Source organism: Bactrocera dorsalis, chromosome 3, assembly GCF_023373825.1.
Source record: "Bactrocera dorsalis isolate Fly_Bdor chromosome 3, ASM2337382v1, whole genome shotgun sequence".
NCBI lineage: Eukaryota > Metazoa > Arthropoda > Insecta > Diptera > Tephritidae > Bactrocera > Bactrocera dorsalis.
Genome location: NC_064305.1, coordinates 79,907,023 through 79,926,267, shown reverse-complemented (window position 1 = coordinate 79,926,267; position 19,245 = coordinate 79,907,023). Strand labels below are relative to the sequence as shown.

At 34.4% G+C, this 19,245-nt stretch overlaps 1 protein-coding gene across 3 annotated transcripts in view; it reads left to right on the top strand.

Annotated features, from left to right (window-relative positions):
- LOC105230022 (immunoglobulin superfamily containing leucine-rich repeat protein 2) overlaps positions 1 to 19,245 on the top strand; it is a 34,253-nt gene that overhangs the window by 3,375 nt on the left and 11,633 nt on the right. The window contains exons 1-2 of one of the 3 annotated variants that reach the window (XM_049451797.1): positions 17,733 to 17,918; positions 17,984 to 18,190. The exons of 1 other annotated variant lie outside the window; for it this stretch is intronic. The gene's annotated coding sequence lies outside the window, so the exon portion shown is untranslated. Of the gene's footprint in view, positions 1 to 5,777; positions 5,835 to 17,732; positions 17,919 to 17,983; positions 18,191 to 19,245 lie in introns of those variants that run through there. One more of the 3 variants, XM_049451796.1, reaches the window with a different exon arrangement.

Below are 19,245 nucleotides of genomic sequence, written 5' to 3'. Positions count from 1 at the left end.
TGCATGGGCAGTTCTTGAACGGCTTCTGGTTGCTCTTCACCCCAAATGCGGCAATTTTGCTTATTTACGTAGCCATTCAACCAGAAATGAGCCTCATCGCTGAACAAAATTTGTCGATAAAAACGAAACGAAACACATTTCGAACCGAACACTGATTTTGGTAATAAAATTCAATGATTTGCAAGCGTTGCTCGTTAGTAAGTCTATTCATGATGAAATGTCAAAGCATACTGAGCATCTTTCTCTTTGACACCATGTCTGAAATCCCACGTGATCTGTCAAATACTAATGCATGAAAATCCTAACCTCAAAAAAATCACCCGTTATATGTGTGTGTAAATGAATGAGAACTGTCAAATATTGTTGCACGAACATAAGACGAACAGACGAACATGCACAAACACATAACATCCAATATAAGTATGTACCAAAATGAAAATATCTACATATGTGTGTGTGATAATATATCAATGTGTGTGTAAGTACAACACAAAAACATAAACACAGATAATGGCTCGGTTTGTTTGCACTGCAAGTGGACAAATACCCACCCATTTGGAGCTCGACATTAGACAAATACTTGCTTAGCTACACTTGCATACATACATATACATATACATATATATGCTGGTATAGTTGCGCGCATGTGTGCATGTATGCTTATTTGTGACGAATATTCGGGCTTTGGCTCACGAGTGTCGTCCCGCCATGGATTACGGCATAATTTGATTTGACGAGCGGCCGAGCGCCATTGCAGTTTACAAAGTTCACTTTATTCATACATACATAAGTATGTATGTATGTATGTGTGTGTATGATGCAATGCCGTTATCTGTGTAGTTGTAGAATGTTGACTTAGAGGTCAGCTCGTAAGGGTGTAGCAGTATGTTGCAACCTTATGGTTAGGCGAGAAAAGTAAATATTCAAAAAATATGCATAATTGAAAAAGTCCACGGAGAAAATTCTTAATTTACATACTTTCTATATTTAGAAATGTTTTAAAATATAATGAAATAAATGGAAAAAATACAGAGTTAGCCCGAAGCTATAATACCATACCTTTCACAAATACAAAAGATGCCTTACAAAGACTGTATTTTGATCGGTAAGTTGGTATGGCAGCTATAGTAGTCCGAACTGAACAATTTCTTCGGAGACTGTGGCGACGTCTGGGATAATAATATCTGCCAAATGTCTTGAAGATACCTCGAAAAGAAGCTTATGTCGTAAGTTTTCCATACAAGCAATTGATTCCGAAAGTTCAGCTTGTATGGCAGCTATAGGGTATAATGCTCCGCTGAATGAACAGCTTCTTGCGTGAAAAGAATCGGAATTTTCAGATCGGTATGTTAAAAACAGACAGGCGGACAGACAAACTCGGCTATATACTCAGCATGTCGCGCTGATCATTTATATATGTATGTATATACTTTCTTCCTTTTTCCATCTGGGTTTTAAAAATTTCTTGGCATACTTAATATACCCTTTTCGAGGTATACAAATAATTAAGATACTGTTAACCATGTTTGGATACTGCAGCGTCTTCCAAGCAGAGCTGGTAGCTAACATAAAGATAGCAGTAGATCTTCCGCTCCGGATCGCAGCCTTCTTCTGTGTAATAACTATCAACTCCGATAGTAGAGCGGCGATATTAGTCTTGAGTTCACAGTTCCTAGGAAACTGTAAGGCTCACGACCTTGCTAGAACAGGTACTTCTGTCTCAATAACAGCGGAATGAAAACGAGTAGGAGGTCCTTTGGCTACTTGTGGTCTATGATTGAAATGTTGGGATTAAAACCAAATCAACAAGCGCTGGTCGACTACCAGCAGTTGTGTAGTTGCAAGATCCTCCTGGCCCAGGGTAAATTATAAGAGTTTTAGGGAAATATTCACTCTCAACAAGGTCCATCTTTCAGTGGTTATATGAATTCTAACTGGACATTGTGCGAATGGGACTCATGTACTAAGATGGCATATCTTACTAGAAGTCAGCATCTGATGAGATAGAATCATCTTAACACCCTCTTCTCGAATGGCCCGTTTTTGTCAAATCTCGCAATCTCATACTTTTTGACGTCTATGAGAAATAGCGGAAATAATTGTAGAACTAAAACATCTAAGCAGATTTCGGTATTTTTGCCGGTGGCTTTCAACTAAAGGAATTTTTCTTCTGGCATCACAAAGGATTTTACATAACAGTCAAAGTATGGTGCAATGCTGAAGGATCAAGCACATAACCTTACCTAAATCAAGTTTGGATGACAGCGCATAGTTTTTTTAATGAACCAAACATCAGAGTGTGTACAACAACCTTTAATAATTTTATTAACTATTACTCAACTGGACTTCCACTATTATGGACCAGTAATTTGCAATATCTAATGATTCTTCTCGTTGGCCTCTCACTGAATACGCAAATGTCTTCCAAGTTCTAGGTTCAGCTGCTTTGCCTTTAGTCATTACCGTCGATTTGATAATACGCTCCTTCAAAAAGATAATTTTTTATGCAAATTCAGCTTAATTTCTAACCGCACGGAGAGCAAACAGAAAGTCTTGCTGTATTCGCCATAAATTATCGGTCAGTTGGACTTTATAAACAAGTTATAAATAACAATTTGATAAAAACACGAATCAAACTGGTGACTGGCGTACTCAAGACCACAGTTTATTTTGCGGTTGAGTTTCTCACTTACAATTAATTTAATCATATTCCTCGTATAACCACGAAAACCATTAGTGTAGATCTAGCGTCAGTCCCCTGAAATTTCTGTTAAAAGTTAGGTATACCAAAGTACGATGAATTTCCATTTCCATTTCGTTTTCATTTTATTTTCAAATATTTTTGCAACATACTTATTTATAGCTATATGTTAAAGGGGGTGACCAATAAAGTTCTTGAAATTTGTTTAACAATTTTCACATTTCTTCTAATTTTGGCTTTATAAATATTTGATTTTTTATTACTTCCAATAAGCACCCGATAGATATGTTGTGCCACAAATGATGAGCCTATGTAGCAGAGGTGAGAAACATGCGACAGTCGCTGTCACATTAATGATCCCAAAAACCATATGTTAGCTCTTTTGTCACACCGCCGGAATCATTGTTGTCGTAAACTTTGCAATAATACCCCTTAAAATAATAAATTGTGGTCAAATACACACACACTTAAGTATTTAGACGATGGCCTTTTCAGGCGGTTGGGAGGTGGGTGGTGTTATTCTAGAAATTTTTAAAGAGATACACTAACTTACGCAAATATTATTTGTCACCTTAGACGTTATACGTTAGAGTTATTCGATTCTCGTGAAATTTATTATGTACGAAAGGTGTTTTGATAAGTATATTGGTTTAAATGATAAGATGTATAAATTTCTAACAACAAGCTTCAATAAAGTTAGTAATCAAGTATATATAAGTTAAACATTCATATCAAGATATATTATGTGTGTATGTATATTTTATTAATTCTGACAATGACTGACTGTTTATTCTAGAAATTAGTACGCTCTAAACTTAGTTTCTTTATGTGAACAAGTTGAACTGATAATAAATTATCATATAGTACAGTAGTCCCCAACTTTTCAAATCGGTTAAAAAACGCAAAAAATAAATTCAAGATTTGCCACATTTTTGTGGTTAAAAATGTGTTATCAATAACAGTAGTGCGTTGCGATTTTTACAATGGATAAAGATATCGAACAAAGAATTTAACCGGTTAACCGATTTGATACTGCAATTAACTGATAACAACATATGATATATATTTCCTTCCGGTAGTTTTTCGCTGAAAACTGCTACTAGAGACTACTAAGGTTGTCTCTTATAAAATATGTTTTGATTCACTCCTACAAAATTACTTCCTTAGTATAACCAACCATCAACGCATTTATCTATTTCCTAATGAATGAGATCAGGCGAAGAAGGATCTGGCTGCACTTAGTATCATCTCGAATTGGCGCAAAATTGCTAAAACAAGAAACGATTATTGCGCTGTTGTTAACTCGGCTATAACCGCGTAAGCGAGGTCTACGCAACTGAAGAAGAAGAAGAATGAATTGTGAAATGAAAATTTCAGCACAAAGTATTCTATATTGTTTATAAAATATGCAATTATACATATAGAAATCCATATACGCATTTAAATCCATATATGAGTATGTATGTATGTACTTAAATCACTTCTTTGTTGAGTAATGAGTCATGCCATGTTCTTGTGTAATTATCGAATTTACGTCACACCTACATTCACATTGTCATCATATAATAACAGTCGCTTTTTCGATTTATCAGACTGGCGAGAGTGGCGTATCGCACTGCTACTGACATAATTAATTCGGAAAGACATTTTTGAAGAGGAATCCCGGCCGTTTATCGGTTAAGTCACTGGTTACTTACCCAAAAGCGTTAACCGATAATTAAGGTAAAGTTTCAATGAGTTGGTCGTGTCAACAAATCTAACCGAAACTCTTGTAATGGGGTTTTCAATAAGAGCGCTATAAAAGTATTTTTTTGATAAAACAACATCCTCTGATAGTACATTCGAGGCCATTATGTATGGAACTCGATTTCTTTTGCAGAACTCCAGACGCTGAACCCAATTTTCGACGGTTTTCAAGCATAAATCGGCCGATACTGCTTTACAATTTGCAGTCCTGTTGGAGCCACATATTATCCAAGTCCATATCGTTCAATTCGGGCTAAAAATATTCGGTTATCATTAAGCGGTAGCAATTCCCATTCACAGTAAAGTGCCGGTCTTGATCATCACAGAAGAAGTACGGTCCAATTACGCCGCCGGTTCATAAACCGTACCAAGCCGTAATTTTTTCGGGATGCAATGATTACTGCCTGACCAATAATGCATAATTTGCTTATTGATAATGCCATTTAGCCAGAAATAAGGCTCATCACTGATTTTTCGATGAAAATCCAAATAATTTTCAAGTTGTTGCTCAGCAAAATTCACGAACATACAAGTACGACGATTCTGGTGGTCAAGCGGCTTTAGTTTTTGCAGCAATTTGAACTTGTAAGAATGTAGGCCAACCTTGAGAACGACGTGTGAGAGACTGATTTGGGTCTTTCTCAATTGTTGCGCAAGCGGCAGCAATATTCTCGACACTACGGGCATTTCTTTGATTCGTAAGCACAGGAACATTTTGTGCTGTGCCTGTGGATTCAAATTTTTCCACTAGACGCTCAATTGTTCATCTGATAGGACGATTATGACGACCATAAATTGGTTATCGCGCTCTTAAAGTTGAGGCCACTGACTCTTAACTTCGGTAGTAAATTTTAATAATTTCGAATTATTGTTGGATCGTGTATCTTTCCATGATGAATTGGCAAACCTTACTGAAGAGCAATGTCAAAAGAGTGGAAAAAATATGGCGTCGTTAGCTGTCCTTATTTGCCCAATTTTGTAACGTCCTTATGAAAAAAAGTATAACTAGGTAAAGGACTTACATATGTCGACTACTGTATCTAAGCTTTTAAGCAATTCTTTTAAAACGCTAAACAACTAATGAATATAATGTAAAATAGCTCTCTGCACTAATTTCCATTTTAAGAAATTTTTATGCTATTTGCTTTTTTTCGCTCTTAAGTACTGTGTAAGAGTTTACAATGTCTAGTTCTAATTTGTATAATTTGCTAATCCGTGGTTGTTGTTGTGGAAATCGTTGTAAAGGTGTGTGTTAATGATTTTTTCACTAGTAGTTTATAATCTAAAAACAATAATTTCTGTTCTCTATCTATTATTTTCATACTTTTAGCGTACAACTGTAGACTGGAGAAATAAAATTTCTTTGGTACTTGCAGGTGGAATAGTTGTAAGTAGATACAAAAACTTACAAACACAAAAAAATATAAGTATAAACTAAAGGTTAGATATTCCCACAAAATCATCAATTCTTAAATTTTAATAAATAATATATTATTAAATATTACATATTTATTACATAACAGAAAATTATACAAATGAAAAATAAATTTGATTGCTGCGATCTTTAGAAATAAGAACACCACAGCTACTCAGCGAAAACGTTACAACTAATATTTCCTAAGCACTGTCACATTCTGACGTTACATGAACACTTGTTTCCATCAGCAGTTTAAGTTTGACAGCTTTTACTCACTCTTAGTCCTCCCTCAATGTCACTTAACGTTAATAATTTAAGGCACTAAATATAAGCAAAAATCATTACCAGACTATTTTGCCGTTAGAATTTATTGCTATAGAATGTAAGATTTAATTTACGTCTACATATACATATCTTTTCTTTTTCTCATTTTGAAAAATGTAGCAACACAAAAATTTTCTGAAATGACAAACTGTTGCCTTTTCCGAAGCGACGTCACTGCGGAAGAGCGCACATAAATATCTTTCAGTATCTAGGTATATAAATAAATATTGACTCTTAAGAGCGCTAGCAAAGTTGAGATAATCTTGGAATGTCATGTTCTACACAAAATTGCGACAACATACTAATTGTTCAACATACTAGCGCGTATACTTGACATTTTCGACACCTGTGCTGAATACAATGGAGCATGTTTTTTGAGGACCTTCATTTGTGTTTAATAATTTAGTGGAATGGAAAATCGAATAAAATTAGAATATGTTAAGAAAATTACAAAAGAAGAATTACAAAACTTAAAAAATGTTTAACGTTTTTTTTAATTGAATTAAAGTAGATTTAAAATTTTTTTTACATAGGTAATTTCTTTTTCTTTATCTTCTGTACTGGTGTGGAAACCGCTTATAGGGTTATAGCCCAGTTGAAAACAGTGCGCCAGTTCTTTCTTTCTTTCGTTTCTTTTTTTCGCAATGTTCCATCGAATGCGATATTCGCTGTTGCCAATGCGTTAAGAACCATAAGTTTACCACAGAACTTTTCTCTCGAAAACTCGTAACGCCGCCTCATCAGATATTGTCATCGTCCTTTGGATCTAAGAATAATGAGTGACTTGTAGAGTTTGGTCTCTGTTCGTCGAAAGAGGACTTTACTTGGCAAGAGTTATTCTACTTTGGATTTTCGAGGTGTTAATGGTGGTTCCAAGATAGACGAAATTATCTATAATTTCGATGTTATGACTGTCAACAGTGACATGGAAGCCAAGTCGCGAGTACACCGTCTGTTTGTTTGATGCTAGGAGATTTTTGTCTTGCCCTCGTTCACTATCAGACCCATTTGCTTCTCTTTCTTATCCAGTCTGAAGAAAGCAGAACTAACGGCGCGGTTGTTGAGGCCAAAGATATCAATTTGATCGGCGTATATAAGGTTGTACCTTCTCTATTCAGCTCCACAGCTCGAATTATTTTCTAAAGGAATAGATAGAAAGAATCACACGATAGGTGGTGATGTCTGAAACCTCTTTAGGTATCGAACGGCTCAGAGAAGTCCTTCCCGATCCTTACGGAGGTTTTGGTATTACCCAACGTCAGTTTACACAAGCGTATTAGCTTTGCGGGGATACTAAATTCAGGTGTAGCGGAATAGAGGCAGTTCCTTTCGTGCTGTCGAAGACGGCTTTAAAATCGATGAAGAAGTGGTGTGTGCCCATCCTCTATTCGGGGGTCTTTTCCAAGATTTGGCGCTTGGTAAATATCTGAATTGTGAGTCTCCTTTTTGTGGATTAAGCACAGTTAAATTTGAATTGTCGAGCATGCTTTCATGCGACTATATTCTACAAAGAAGCCGATGCATATTCCTTATCAGTTCCTTGCCGATATATAGTATGTGAACAACTCGGCCAGCAATCCATCGGTCCCGCTGCTTAACGTTTTTTTCTTGTTTTTACTAAAAAAAAACCCTTCCATATCATATGAAAACTTTTCCAATCGAATTTTTTCATAAAAGCACGTTTTTTTGCAATAATTTTATTAAAAAATTCATTTTACTGTTTATATTTTTCGTATTACTTGCATTGAGAATTAAGAGCATTCCTGGCGCAAGGCCAATCGTGTCACAACTTATGCTCCATTTATACTTTGTGCATGCCTATTTATGCAAACTTAATTTTTCATGTAAATATTTACTACATACATACATACACTTAAAATATAGCATAAAAAATATGTATACACTTACAAATAATTTCAATAAAAATTGATGTCTCACTGGTCGCCTGTATTGATTCATCAGCAAAGTTTGAATATTCAATGCTCGATTACAATTTGGAGTCTAGTTCAATTCAATTCCAGCTACCAACAAACACAATAGCTAAAAAAAACACATATTTGTATTTATATATAAAGATGTGACGATAAGGGAGCGCTCTCCTCAGGCACACTTGCTCGATTTCTTCGTCTCAGTGGCTTACGAATGCCTCGCTTCTAATTGGCTTTAATTGAAATAAATTACTTTCATTTTTTTCGATCGGAGTCAAGAATTTACACGTTCGCTGTTTAAGTTGGTTTCTCCACTTTGCCTACATTGCATTAGGGTGGACAGTTCTTTTTTTTTTTGTTTTTCAGAGCATACCATAGCTGCCTTTCAGTTAGCGTTGTGGGTTTCGAGAGAACTTTATTCACACCTGACAAAATATACATGTTAAGGAGGCGGTGAGGAAAGAAAACCATTCTCACATGTCTGTGGATTAGCAACCCAATTTCTGGCTAATGTTTCAAGGATATCGCGCGTTAATGCTGGAACCGTTCCGAAAAACAAAATTTTTTATAAAACGGACATTGTCTAGACATAATTTTCTTATATTTAAAATATGTGTATTATTATTTGACTTAAGAAATAAGTTTGACCCATAAACTCAACCGCCCTTATGCTCATTCGTAACCGTGGATCTTCTCTTCCGTTCAGCTGAATATTTCGAGGAATGTGTTTTCGAACCTACATACATACATACATATTTATTTCTTAATTTTCGAGGTTAATTAGAAGTAAAGCATAAATTATGTATTTCGTTGAAATAATGCCAAATTGTTGCGATAAACATATTGTTATAACGGAAATAGTGGTCGTCCAATCGTCATTTCCCTGCTTGCTACGTTTGAGTTCTGTTCATATCAAGAAATGGATATGTGAAAGCAGTAGCAAAGTTTTCTGTATTCCCTATTGTATATAACAACTATATGAAACATCCATTTATGTGTACCGCTTTCCTATCCCTATATGATTATACCAGTCTGCTTGATTTATAACTCTCGCTTGTTCGATTCGCCCTTATCTAAGGCTTGTTGAATCTAAGATATCTAACTAAATATTAGAAATAACGTATTTAAATAAATTGTACAATAACATATGTATACGATGTTACGACGTATCGAGTTTTTCTGACAAAACAATTCAATTTGAATCTACACCAACATCGACAAAATTCATCAGGAGTTCAATTCCATTCATAAATAATATTATTACATATGTAACTCACACTTTCTGTGTGCGATTGTAGTATCTTCTTCTTTGGCACTACAACCGTAGATCGGTCTGGGCCGAGAAAACCAAACTTCGCCAATTGTCTCTATCCTTTGTGAGGTCAAGCCAATTCCAAGTACAGACGGGTCACTATGAATTTATTTTGATTCCGGGAGTTGTCAAAGTCCTTAACTTTTTCAAATGTATAGCCACCAACAGTAAATTACTTTTCAAGATGCGAGAAATCTTCAGATGTGTACTTAGTCTTAACCTCGCTCATCACAAGATCAACCACTTTCGCTTCTTTATCTAAGCTAGAAAATACAGCGCTACCGGCTCTATTGTTAATGCCTAGATGCAATATCATCTCCATACCCAGTAGCATTGTACTCTTAGAATACTATAGACAGTGCCACTGCGGTACAAATTAGCAACACTTTTTCCAGCTTTATATTAAGCTGCAGGAGTGGGGATCACTCTGTTTAAGACCTCATCTGTGCCTCATCTGTTACCGAACGACTCGGAGATGAACTTCCCGAATTTGATGGAGCTCATGGTTATGCTCAAAGTCATTCTGAATAACCGTATGAGTTGTTGTTGTGTAGTAAAATGTACGTTTTCAAAGGAAACTTGAAATGGTGTCTGACAAGCTTAAAAGTGCCCATGTTGAGAAATACAAAAAGCAACCCATATAAAATTATTGTTTTTGCACTTTTAAATCATGTTATACAATATATTCAAGCAACTGTCATGTGTTTTTCCTTAAGATTATGTTGTAATCTCCATAGAAATGTTCACATCGGATCAGTATGCCATAAAGCAAGAGATTTAGTGATCTCTTTGCCCTCAGTAAAGCTAGCCTTTTCTTAGTTGTGGACTTTTAACGGGCTCTTTTGATGTCCATACGGGAGGGTTGGGAATCTTACCAGGCGCCATTTGGAGAAACTGTACGGAAGCAGATGAGGTGGAAATAACTCAACACTTCCTACTTGACTGTTCCGCGCTTGGGAGGTCAAGACTTGAACACTGGGGAGCTCATACCTTCAAAGATCCTACCGAACCGACGGGAATGGAAATTTGTATTGCGTGCAAAATTGCAAATTGGTATTGGCTACTAAGCGTTTTGCAAGCTCGAACACAGGAGTTCTTCTCTTCTATGGCTTCGCAAAGGACTACGTAAAGCAGCAGAATCAAGTTCTTGTAAAGAATCTTTTGTACTTGTGAAGCGTTTAATAGCTTCGGTGCAATTGAAATTAATATTTTTTGTTTCAAAATATTTTTGAGTAAAATTATATTTAACGGCAAATGATAAAATTTTCTTAAAACTCTTATTATGTCAAAAAAAAATTTCAAATTTCATAATCTACACAAATACATAAATATATTTTTTTTGTTTGCTATTCAGCCGAAAGCCTATGATGCTAGTGCTACGTACTATAGTTTAAATAATAATTTGTTTATTATGTAAGCTTTAATAAAATAAAATAAAATAAAAATAAAATATATTTTTGCTATAAATTATACGAAGTAACATTCTTGTGCATCGCTTCGCTAAACGATAAATTCCGAACAACCGGAAAGGCGCGTTCGCTTTCCTCTCAGCCCTCTCAGCTGTGGCACGCGCGTCAATAGCTTCGCTCTGTCAGTGGCACCTGTTAAATGGACATTTATTACAATGCCAAAATCTATGAATTTGACAAATGCCGACCACGAACTACAGGCGCACATAAATCCATTCACAAATATTTACCAAGTGATTAAAATACTTGAAACTAATACCGCACAGCCACCCACATGCACATCCATTTGGAAATGTAATTTTGCATTTAGCCTAATATATGGATCAACTTGTTTGTTTGTCGATGTTTACAATATTTATGGGCTGATTGGTGAATACGCTGGTGGCTGTGGCTGCTGGCTGGTTGTAAGCAAGGTGCCTCCTTATAAACAAAGAAATATGTGAATACATATGTACAAACATAGATTCATAAATAAACTGCAATTACAACATTGGGACCCATTAAAATGCCATATGATTCAAATCAATTAAAATACCGCGATGAAAAACCAAACAAAAACAAAGCAAAACAAATAAATCGCCTTTACAAAAATGTTGTGCGAACAAACGGTGAATCGGTGAGCATATGGCGTTTTATAAACATTTCATATTTTGAATGAGCAATGGCTTTTAATGTTTTGTTGTTTACATTTCTTTAATATTTTTGGCCAAAATGTGAAGTCCAAAATTTGAAAAACTGTGAAAACTTAAAAAGTATGGGAATTTACAAAAACACAAAAAACAGCAATTTGAAAACTTTTGACGCCAAATTCACACAAAGCACTTTGATTCTTCTTCTTCTTTATTGGCGTAGCACTTTGATTACAAATTGAATAATGACGTCTACTGCATTGTAAATGTTTTCCGGAAAAATTATGAAATATTGGTCGTATTAATAATTCCTAGAAAGCAGCAAGAAACTTTTTTGGGTTAGACGCCAAATCGTCAAAAATCGGCCAACAGATGGACATTCGGGGCATGAAATAAGCCAGGCAGGCGGTGCCCTCTCAAATCATTAATATTTACATATGATATATTGCTATGAGTAAAAAATAGTAAGACTTTGTGGATAATTTTAAAGTTCTTAATTTATTCTTCAAAATCTATGTCGTCCCTTTTGACTCAATACACTTTCCAATCCTCTACAGTTCATCTTTACATTTAACTTCGCGCAAATGACGCCTAACATTCAAAAAGTATTCCTTGTTGACTGTTTGGCCGAAGGGAAGGAATTTGGGTTGCACCTCATCTCGATAATCGAAGAAAACTTTCAACATAACTTTGATTTTTTACCTCTTTTGACGTGGTTATTCGGATTGAGCTCACCTTTGCCACTATATTCGACTTATTGATCGTCAGTTTTCGGGTGGTAAGCATAGATCCAAGACTCATCGACAGTAATAATACATTTAATCATATTCTGGTAATGGGAAAGCATTATTTCACAGACGTTAACGCGACGCTGTTTTTCGAAAAAATTTAGTGATTTTGGAACGAATCGTGGCTATCACTTTTCTTAGACCAAAAAGATCTTTCAAAATTGTTTTCACTGATCCTTCCGATATTCCTACGGTGCGAGGGAGATCTTTGATTGTTAATCTTCGCTTCTCAAGCAAATCACTTTATTTTATTTTTGAGGTGTTCATCATCAGTTAATGTTGATGGCCGTCCTGGACAAGGTACAGAAGGATAAGTATACAACCTGGAAAAAAAATTTTTCGACGAACGGATTCTCGCGCGAAATTAAAGTTAAAAAGTCTTTTTATTTTTTGCTCATACACGTAGTGTACATACAAACATATTTGGATTATGTTTGCCAGTTCCTTATGTTGCTACCTTTTACCGCCCATTACTAGTGGAACTCCCTTTCACTATCTGTCATATTCGTTTCTCCGAAGGGTAATAAAATGCTGCATGATTGCTACGAAAACATGAATAAATATGTATGTTGGTGCATGAATTTATGAGTTTCGGTTTAATATCATGTTTACCAAGGTATGCGGAACTATAGCGGTTAATTCTGGAACATGAAATGTTTGCTGCTCTAGCTTGTCCTCCTATAAATCTATAAATACAAAAAAGTCAAATGAAAATAGAAAAATTATCCTCACACCGAATTTGCGTGCAACATGTGGCATCTAGAATTATATTACCTCTGTCTCTCGCTATATTTTTGGCCAACGAATCGCAAATGTGAAGCAATCGTATTGGAACCAAACATATATGTATGTACATATATAGTATGCATGTATGAATTTAAAATGCAGCCATTCGACGAGGGAATACGAGTACAATACCTTTAGGGAGAGACTTGACTAAATGCACGATTTGAGATATTCCTGATTGAAAGTGTTTTCAAATTGAAAAATGCAGTTTGTGACAAGTTATTTTTTGTTGTTTTTTACTTCTTTAAAAAATATCCTCATTTATCGGTGTCTATTTTCAATGACTCACTCGCATTGGCTCGGTTTATATTTGCCATGATCTGAAGTTATATTATACCATTCGATGTTGTTCATGGTTTTTCTGTTGAAACACTGAGTCTCCTTTCAAAAGTCTTTATCAGAAAAAAGGAAACCTCTCCAAATAAGTAAAACTAGGCGGGAGCCTTCATAGTCTGCTGACCTTAAGATCTCCGTCTATTTTTTGGGCGTTGCTACTGTGTTTGCTTCATACTCATACAGTCTGAAGTTAAAAGATCTGAATAGCTGTTTGAAATATTAATTGTCAGAAGTTCTAAGTAGGGATAAAACATTGGTCAAGAATTGAAGCATAAGGGCTATGTGTGTGATATCTTATCAAAGTAACCTAAATCAATCGGAGTTAATGGGAAACAGGTGTGTCTTACTGATAGGTTATTCGAGATCCGCCTTTGGCATTCATTATACCCAACACCCTTCCAAGCTTCCAATAATGATAAAATATAGACAAAAGATGTAAATAGATTACCTCTAAAAACGAAAGTTTCTACATAAACAGAAGTCAACTAAAGTTACTTTAAAAATTTTCCACGATTTCAAAGTGAGATCAAAACATTGTTCTGCTTAAGCAAAAAAATTGTACAATGTGCTTGAAGAAATTGCAATACCTCCATATTAAATTAAATGAATAATAAAACTGCGTGCTAATAAAAATCTGTCGAAACCACATGTGTTTAATTTATAATTTTTTCTTATTTACGACAGCCGAAGCGTAAATCACAAAAGGCATTAAACACTTAAAATAACTGAAAATTTGTTTGAAAAATATCGGCGAAAATGATTTTTCAAATTTTCGCTATTATCACAGCCCACCACCACTGGCCCTCTTTTACGATGTTTATTATTATGGATTTATTTTTAGAAAACCATAATTTTGTACAATTTCACATCTGCTCTGTCGTTTTGTACACTATTCCGATGTTCATATGATTTTTATCTTGTTTTATGTTTTTTTTTTCATTTCATGCGTTTGTGACTGCATTTGATCGCCGGTCAGGCCCAAAGGGTGGCACAGATTTGAACGAAACGCATCACGCCTTGAGATAAAATTTATATTTGCGTGAGAGATGAACGTGCGTAGGGCAGGTTGAGGTGGTGTGAAGGGCTAGGAAACTGAAATTAAAATTAGCACAAAGAAAATGCTGCCCAACGTTGTCACTGTATATACATATTTATACAGATATACAAGCATATAAATTGGCGCTAGCAGACTAGGTGTTGGTTCCCCTTTGGGGAAATGAGGTCAATTTGTTAGTGCATTTTGAAAATTTCATCTGTCAACAAAGACACTTTCACATGTCAGATAAGTCATGTAGAGTGTTTGTGAAGTAACGAGATTTTATTAGTAATCAGCAATTAACAAGAGATTGACTGTAATATGACAGTGTGGATCGATTATTTGAGGGAATCTTTAATAATTAGGACTTTTAGGGGCGTCTACTGGTCATTATATGACAAGTTTCGTTAGTTAGAATATTATACATTAGAACTATGAACTTTTTCTGCCAAAAAACTCTTTCCTAAAATATGGTGATATTTTCTATAGGTTTATTTATTAACTGTTAGAGAGCATGATTTGGTCAAAAATAGTATGTATGTATCCAGCGAAAATGAGGAATATCTGGCCCGTTCGGCAATAACCGCGTAAATGGTGGCTACGCAAATAAAGAAGAAGAAAAGTTTTAGCTAATCATTGTCTACGAACTTCCGCCCAGCCACACTCATTCTTCTATTATATGGAAATTCTCATTAATTAGCTTTTATTAATAGTTGGTCACTCTAGTGAGGGTGAATCTTATCAGCAGTCAGTATTTATCTTGTTGTACTACAAGTACCTACATTCTTAGTTTATTGTTCATTAATAAATTATCTGCCAGCGTTTTTATGCAACGAATCAATTTAATAGACACCTGCCACCAAAAGAACGTCTTAACAGGGTTGCCATTTATCTTTAAAAATAAATAAAAAAATGTGTGGCCGTTGGGTGCTCAAGATGATAAAAATACATATGCACATATACTATATACAAGTAGTATTTATATACAGAACTGTGTGTGCTCTCTTTTGGGTGAAAAGTATGAAAGTGATAAAAATGCTTTTGTCAAGCTGGAGCGGCAAATTATGCCTTTTGAAAGCGAGTGATTGTTGTTTCCACATTTTTTTGTGTTTTAATCAAACAACATCCTTTTAGAAAAAAGTGCAATTAATCGCGGTTTTCAAAGTATTTAACTTGTTTTATTTCTTTTTGAAATTTAAACGCCTATAGCAACAAGAGCAACAAGTAGACAAGTGAGCCACAGCAAACAGCGCCTTTAGCATTATTTGCTTTGTTAGCATATTTCTAAAGGGGATTTCGATAAGAAACTGCGCACAAAGTTTTATCATTGAACATGTAATAATATTTTTTAATTTCAATGTCAAGTGTTTGAGGTTAGTTAAAGTGGTTTCCTCGGGTAAAAAACCGCCTTTTTTCAAAAATTGTTTTCTCATATAAAAAATACAATATTTTATTACAATTTTTTATTGTTACAAGTATACATATACATATACTATATATATTAGCAAAGAAATTCTGAAATTTTTGGAAAAAATATTTTAAACTCGGCCATTGCGACGCTATTTCCGGTCATCCCTTGGAAAAAAGGTGGGCCCGTGTTGGCAGGATAACTCCTTAAAGAATCATCTAAAGTGAAAAATACGTGTTGTAGTTAAAACCTTATCTTAGAATTTGGACGAAGGAAAAAAACTGAAAATTTGATTTTTGGCATGCATTTTCACAAAAAAAATTAAAAATTCAGTGAAGATTTCATGTTTTTTCAAATAGTTATAATCGAAAAAAATCCTTCATCCAAGTCTTTAAGAATTGTATCTGAAATACCTGTGTAAAATTTCATGAAGATCGGTTGAGTAGTTCTTGAGAAATCTTGCCAACCGACTTCAAAAACACAGTTTCGAGAAAAACACGTTTAAAGACGACCCACTTAGCATAGCAAGCGTCGAGCGCACAAGTTCTTAAGGCTGTATCTCTGAAACTATTACTCGGATTAACTATAAAGCTTAGTACAATTTTCTAGAGATGTTGTAGAATTTAATAAGTTAATGAAATAAATCGATTTTATGAAACCCGTATAGCCATGTAACCCCTTGACAAACACTTATGCAAAGGCTGAATATACAAAAGGTTGATGAAACAAATATTGTGTCCTGACGTAAAAAAGTATCTAAATCGAGTTTAGTAAAAAATCAAAGCAAGTAATGGTTCCTCAGTTTTTGCGATTTTGAGCTGAAATTTTGCACATAACCTTTCTCTGGACTACTATACGATCTAGCTGCCATATAAACTGATCGATCAAAGTCGACTTTTTAAAAATACATTCCAACCAACTTCTGCAAATTTTATACTATTACTCACCTGCGGTATATATTATAAAATATTCGATTAAAAGAACTAGTTTATTTGACATCTAATCTAAAGCTCCTATATTTCACAATAAACAATATAAAGGGACATAATTATTCGAATATGATCAAGATCGATAAGATCATTTATATTTACGGCAGGTATCTCTTCTGAAAAAACCCTCAGTGATCACTCCATCAAATTGATGTGAGTTCTTAAGAGTCCTGCTGCAGAATACCTAAGAACATAAGAAGAAAACTACTCAGCGGGTCTTATTCATCTTGCTGTTAATGTGACTCAATACTGTAATATTAATTAATTGGAAATCAAATGTTCTTTACACTCTTCGCTGCCTTACTTGTTTTTATATGAATATTTATCATATGTTATATAGCATTTTTTGCTATTATGCGGAAGATTAGGCATACATGTAATGAGAATGAGTAATAATGTAAGTAATGTGTAAGCGCAGCATCAGACGAAGTACAAAAAAACAAATAAATATGGAACCAAAATTGCATGCAACAAATTACTATTAAAACAGTTAAACCCGTTTATTTGTTTGTCTAATAATTTCTTTCGCACTAAAACCGCCCGCTGGGCATTATCGCCTTTTATTTAGAAATTTAAATTGTTGCATGCGAAGTGAAGTTAGTTTTATTGTTTTTCAATTGCAATAGACGTCACACGAGAACTTCACATATACATTAATATACATATGTATGGACATATGTATATTCGCTCATATATGTATATATATACTTATTTATCAGAGTTATTTGCTCACTGCATTTATCGTTAATTTCCGCGGGATTTTTATTTTTGTTCTGCGGCTTCTGTCAGCATCATCATTTAATGAGAAACAAAGCGAAATTCTGTCAGCATCATCATTTAATGAGAAACAAAGCGAAAATTACCGCGCGGACAGACATTCGAGCTCACAACGTTGGTCAGCATAATTTGTTGACATGCATTTTCAACAATGCAGTAACTAGCCAAGCGCTTGTGAAATATGAAATTAAAAGCCAAGAACAAAACACTCGCAACAAATGAGCTACAAATAAGTGCAGTGAGTGATATTTTCTGTCAACTCATCGAAAACGGTATTTATTGCAATTCGCTTTCCCACCTAAATGTCAACCAATTATTCCTTAATTTACGGTTACAGTTATTGGTGTGCTTTTTGCGCGATGCGCTCAAATTCCTTTCGCTCGGGCGGTTGGTAGTGCTGCCAACATTTTACAGTCATACGAGTAGTCAGCGGGCGATTTACAACTCCATACGGAGCTTCCTGAACTAAATTTATTGCAGTGCTGCTGTATATACATACTGGCGTTTTTTTCTTTTTAATTAAAACGATTCATTTTGTTAAAAGGTAAACAGTGCTACTTGTTTAATAAATGTGTCAGTGATAAAAGTCGTCTCCACAAGCGCGTTAATTGATAAGATATGAGGGTGAATGTGTGACCGCGTACTTAAAAACAAAAAAAGAATACATAATAAAGAAGAAGGTAGAGAGGAAAGTAAAGTACGACTAATAACAATATATACATAGTAGCTTTTCTTTGTTAATTTTAAGAGCTAAATTTTAGTGAATTATTTCACAGTTTCCACAAAACCGATTCCGATATGTGAATTTACGAAATTCTTAATTAATAGTGTTTAATCCCAAATACCAGATTGAATAAAAATTTAGTCCCAAATACCGGTTAGAAAATATAATGGTTACCCCATAAACCGGATTAAAAAGTAAATAATAAAAAATAATCCATCATTTGTAATTAAAAATTAAAAAGTATTGTTTTTTTTGCATTTCCGTACGTCGTTTTCTACCCTTTATGTGACCTTTTGAAAATAAAGTTTAATGAAATATCGACATAGTTTAATTTCTTTTGTCTTATTTATATTTAATTGCTTTCAATTATAGTGTTTCAATTAAAAATATGTAAATACTTGTTTTTTAAATAAAAAAAATTTTTACTCCAATTTTTTAATCAAAAAATAAATAACTTAAATAACTATCAAAGAAAAGTATTTTATATTTGATTTGTTATTGACCGTTTACTGTTATAGCTTAGATATATCAGTATCCCAGCTAAACTTATTGGGTTGGCAAAACTGGTCTGAGTAAAGCAGCATTGATAGATCACATCTATAAGGATGAATATCATCGATCAGCTTTGATCGTGACCAAACAAAATTTTAAGTGGGAAAATTTCTTGTACGTAATTTTTAAAATTAATGTAAAAAATAAAATTTACGTAGTTAACTTTGTTTCCTCTGTCGTATATATATGTATATAGAAGTCAAATATCTAGTGATGATGTTTCTAAAAAATCTGGACAATTTTAATCTTGGCTCCCAAATTCTTACGAACAGCTTTAACCTTGAAGTTTCATCCACTCGATGACTAGGAACAACACAAATACC